Here is a 5,955-nt window from a genome sequence, read left to right on the forward strand (position 1 = left end):
TTCCATTTGAGATATGGAAACGGAGATGACAATACAAAGAGCTAACTTCTTTCTTGCACAAGAATTCCACTCCCTTCAGATGGATATTTCCAGAAGCACTTATATTCAATCAGAATGATAAGAAGCTGAAGATTGATTCTGCGCAGAAAGCAAGGGGTTTTTTGGAACAACAACAAAACGATAAAAGACAAAGGAAAAGCAGAGGAAAAATTGCACGAAGAGGATAAAAGTGATCACGAGACTGATGATAGGTCAAGCAATCTTGGTAGTTCCTCAGAAGGTTCTGAATCGGAAAAAGGAGTAGTAGTTCCCAAACTGTTTAAAGTCAAACTGAAATACAAGAAAAACAAACGATAAGATAATCACTTTTGTAATAGAAGTATGAAAATTCATCTTTTGTTTAAAAAAATTAGAGTATAAAGTACCCAATCAGAAGGGCTTAAGTTAGCTTTATATAAAGAAATAGAGCATACAGTATGATAATTTTACTTTTTTCATTGTTATATTGTAAGAAGACATATGAGAACGACTTTACGTATTATGATCTTTGCCTTAAGGTTGTAGTTTTATATTTTAGGTTTTTTTAGTAACCTGTATTCTCCTTTCCATATGTAGTTTGTGTAGTATAAAAATAAAATTATAAAAAGAGTCTGGAGAAATCAGCTGAAGGTGAGGAAGACATCATCTCCCTCCTAGCTCTCCTCCACCCCTCCCTGCCTCCTTCCCCTCTCCCCAGCTTTCTCCTAGCAGTCTGCACAAAGCATTTTTCCTGTGCACTTTGGAGGATTTGGTGTATTTGCTGTGGGATATACTAAAATGAAGGCCAGGATTGTCTGTTTGGAGTAATGGGAGAGGTGTGAAGGCCCATTGGATATAATGGAAGCCAGGAATGCTAATTGACTTGCATAGGTTCCATTGAAATACATTATAGCACAAAAAAAGTTGCAGTAGCCAGGAATTCAGGAACCTCTGCCTGTACATTTGATATTGAAAAGCTGAGCTGGCTCAGTACTGCTTGGTGAAGCTCCAAGATTTGTACCCCAAAAAGACAGATTTTCTGACACATTGCACTTAGGGTAACCTAAACCTGAGATTACATTCTGAGGTAATTTGAAACTGTAGATTTATAATGACATTCTGAGGAAATTAATTTTTAAAATAAAAGTGAAAATCTAGCTGTAACTTTTAATCCTAATAAATTGGGTATATTGCTTCTGTTTAATTTTTAAAGAACTAGCACAACCCATGAGATATAATTTTTACATTTTAAGTGTGAACAAAACATGCAATCTCATTCTTTTCCATGTCATAACAAAACCAGCCCTTGCACTGCCTACAGCATGTGCTATATCAGAGTTGAGAAGTGATTAGTGAGAAATAATTGAGGACAGTATTAGACATGGCTTTGTTTTCAAAATTTCATCACTCAGCTTTAATCTAGGCTCATTGTGCAACCTTGACCAAGTCAGTGTAGCTTTTTCTAATCTACCTCTTAAGGTTCTTTTGAGATATTTGTTTATTTACTTCATTTGTACCATCTTTTTCCCCAACAGGAACTCAGGAAAGCGGCCCCATTATACTCTTGTGCCTGGAGCCTTCAAAAACCTGAACAGGCCCTGTCTAAAACAAAACCACTGGGGTTAGCCCCCCAAATGCTAGAAGCAATGCCTGTAACTTTAAGAAGCCTCTGTGACTGTTACTAGACAACCACAACAGTTTTGCTAGTTGAAGGCTAGTTGCCTTGGTTTCTGCCAGTAAAGGGCAGCTTGGAAGGATCAGGGCCCTTTCTAGGGCTGTTTGGGCCTTTGAGGGGGAGGACTTATCAGGGTCAGGCCTGGTGGCAAACTGATGCCATATGAGTTGCATGAGGCACCCAAAGCCTGGTTGCTTGCTACTATTCAACATAAACCAAAATGAGAGAATCACTGAAAGTAGATATGTAAACAGAAACAAAACCATGACAATTACTAAGAAATCTCATGGCATATATTGATTAAACAAACAGCTTCAATCCACAATAAACAATAAAGTTTACATTGACCTTGTGTGTGTATGAAATGGATAAATGTTTGTGAGATGTGAGAAGGATGTGTATTATTAAGCTTTTGAATTGTTCTGCCTTTGATAAAGCCAAGTGAAACGGATCCACAGGCTGGCAGAATTCGTCAGATGGAGTGGGCACATCTTATTCTTCAAAGGAGGGACTAAATCATCTTTGAAATATAACAAAATATTAACCACATCTCAAGTGACTGCTGTTTTCATATTCGCAGGGGTGGAAAATGGTCAGTAAAATCAGTAAAAGTCAGTTTTTTCACCTTAGTCAGTAATTTGTCAGTTTTTTTAAAAAACTGGCCAGTATTTCTTTGATTTTTGTGAAAGCAGTTTGTGTTTTTTTGTTTTCATTACTGCATTTTGGGGGAAACATGACTTCCCAGTGAGAAGACAGATTGTTTTCAGTTCAGTTATGAAGTACTTTAAGGACTTTGTTCCTAAGAGTAAAAGTGATTTGATGAAATCTTCCACAAAATACAGAAACATAATTAACCTCTTAAAACATGAGACAATGAAAGCAGAGGTGATATTTTGTTGCACGAGTGCCTGCTTATTTACAAAGTTCAGTGGAGTGTTCCAAAAAGAAGAGCCTTTGGTGCATGTAATGCACAGTGAAGTAAAAACACAACAAGAAGAGATTGGATTTATACCCCGCCCTTCACTTGGAGTCTCAGAGCGGCTTACAAACTCCTCTCCCTTCCCCTCCCCACAACAGACACCCTGTGAGATGGGCGGGGCTGAGAGAGCTCTGACACAAACTGCTCTTTTTCAAGGACAGCTGTGCCAGAGCTTGTGACTGACCCAAGGTCACATCAGCAGGTGCGAGTGGAGGAGTGGGGAATCAAACCCGGTTCTCCCAGATTAGAGTCCGTGCACTTAACCACTACACCAAACTGGCTCTATGTTTGTAAGAATTCAGCACAACTGTCCCTTAAAGCCTTCAGTGATGAGCACTGCATACCTGTGGGAGACGTAATCAGTGAAAGTAGAATCTGTGACAAACTGAAAAAAAATTCTGAAAAGGAACAACTACTCTTTTTAACAGGAGCAAAAAAACATTTCAGAGCAGCCTGCAAGCACCTTTTACTCCAGTCATCTTTGGACAAGCCCATCCTCAGATATCTTCAATGTTTAGCTTCAGCACAGAGAGTCAAGGAAGGAACCCACAAGGATATAATGAAAGTAGCAGCAGCACTCCTGATGGATATTCCAATGGACATGATTGCAGATGAATGGAAACTTCTTAGACTTGAAGATGAAATTGCCAGTGAAACTTGCCACATTGATACATACTGGAATCAGTTCTTTGAAAAGACAAAACCATCTGGAGATCCAAAATACCCACTGGTTACCAAGGTGGTGAAAACAGCATTATCATCATCACATGGTAGTGCGGACATAGAAAAAGTGTTTTCAATATCTGGACACATTTTGACCAGTGTTCTCTCTAAGCTGAGTTAGTGTGAGCTAGCTCACAGTTTTTTAGCCTCTGACTCACACATTTTTGTCTTAGCTCAGGAAGGATGGCTCTAGAGCAAACTAATTTATGCAGTAGCCAAATCACTCACTCACAACTTTTATTTAATCCCCGGAGGGATATTTTTTATTTTTGCAATAAACTACAAAACTACAAAGAAAATATTAGGGAGGGAACTACATCTAGGGATAAAGGATAGATAAGCACACTATACTAAAACCCCAAGAGGAGGAGATCTTACCCCTGTTAGTGTAAGTGTTAATACCATAAGTGTTAGTATCACAATATACTTGTAGAGTTCTTGTTTTATCTCTTCAATGTTTATGTGTTAATATGTTGTGTCGAGGTTTGCGCGGTGCTAGCCCACTGCAGGTTGTGAGTGGTGTGAGAGTATCAAAGAAGACGTAAGTCTTATAGGCTTGGTGTAAAACTATATACTATTTATTTACACGAGCCTCCACCAATATATTGCACAGAACGTCAAAATGCTCACGCAGACACCAGGTTTCCATCAGGAAGGATGGTACATTGTACAGCATCACATATATACAAGCATTGTCCAATCAGGACCCAATGCTGAGTCACTGTTAATTAGCTCTGCTATCAACTAGACAGAACTGGTTGGAGCCACCTCTACTGACACTGAGCTGTCAGCTCCTGTCAAACAGATTGATATGATCTACAGCCAGACTTATAGAACACATGGATGTTGACACTCCCCCTTAAGTCTGTGCTGTAATCCCTAGTTTACCAGTACATTGGCGCAATACTGGATTTGACAACATGCATGGCTTACCTGCTCCACGACAGGGCAACAGATATAATTTCTTTAGCCACCGTCGTCTGTACCCAACCCTCCGTCACGGCCTTCCAAATTCAGAGACTGCTTGGCCTGATGGCTGCAACTACGTCAGTTCTCGTCTTTGCAAGACTCAAAATGCACCCATTACAGTTCTGGTTTATCCGCAATAACGACCTGTCAAAAAACGCACACACTGTCGTCCTATCCCCTCTTCCCAGCATACAGGACTCATTACTTTGGTGGACTGTCCCTTCAAATATTCTCCAGGGAGTGCCCTTCCACCCTCCGTCACCCGAAGTCACCATAACGACGGATGCTTCCCTGACAGGATGGGGTGCAAACTCCATGGGACTTTCTGTAGGAGACAAATGGGATGCGCAGATGAGGAGGTGACACATAAACGTCCTAGAACTGCTGGCTATACAGCACGCTATCACCAGCTTCCTACCTTTAATCAAGGGAAGGTGTGTCACAGTCCTCACGGACAACACCACAGCGCTCTCTTATGTCAACAGACAGGGAGGCACTGTTTCCCTACGCCTCTGCAACCTTGCCATCCAATTGTGGGAGCTTTGCATCACCAACAACATTTTCCTTGTGGCCACTCTCACTCCCGGACACATGAACGTGCAGGCAGACCATCTAAGTCGAGCAGGACTCAATCTTCACGAGTGGGGGATGAACCCAACATACCTCTTTCCACTCTTCCACATGTGGGGAGCTCCCCAAGTCGATGTCTTTGCCACCAGAATCAACAAAAAGTGTCCTCTGTTCTGCAGTCGAGGAGGCAGGGACCCACAATCTCTGGGAGATGGTCTCCTCTACCCTTGGTCCACGGGAGTTCTTTACCTGTTCCCTCCCTTACCTCTGCTTCTGAGAGTGGTCTGCAAAATACTCAGAGACGGTGTGGACTGCATCTTACTAACCCCATGGTGGCCAAGACAACCTTGGTTTTCAACAGTCCTTGAGTTATCACAGGGGATATACCATCAATTCCCTCTGGCTCAGGACCTCCTCCTCCTCTTCGACTCCCCTCTCTTACATCACGACATACCACAATTGAAACTGACGGCATGGAGAATAACATCACCAGCTTCTCCACTCACGTAACGAACGTCCTGTTGAATTCCAGGAAACCTACTATGCGGAGGTCGTACGATTATAAATGTTCTTCCCTAGGTGATGACGCCCCTCGAGCCACCTCAGCGGGGCTCGAACGAGTTTTCCAATTCCTCCTTTCCCTAGCTGACTCGGGACTTTCCAATTCTTCGTTGAGAGTTTATTTGACCGCTCTTTCAGCCTACCATGTTCCAGTTGATGGATGTACTTTGTTTTCACATCCAAAAAATGTTTTTTAAAAGGTTTATTGCATCTCTAACCTCCTGTCAAGACTCCAGTCGCTCCCTGGGACCTTCCTCTAGTTCTCCACCAGCTCACGAGGAAGCCCTTTGAGCCGCTCGAAACATGCGACCTCAAACTTCTAGTGTGGAAAAGGGCCTTTTTAATTGCTGTCACCTCGGCTAGACGAGTGGGAGAAATATTGGCTTTCCGGCATGATACACCTTACCTGTTGTTTTTGCCAGCCGGAGTCCGCCTTGTCCCAGACATCTCCTTCCTGCTG

This window comes from Gekko japonicus, unplaced genomic scaffold (assembly GCF_001447785.1).
Source record: "Gekko japonicus isolate JY-2015 unplaced genomic scaffold, Gekko_japonicus_V1.1 scaffold20, whole genome shotgun sequence".
NCBI lineage: Eukaryota > Metazoa > Chordata > Lepidosauria > Squamata > Gekkonidae > Gekko > Gekko japonicus.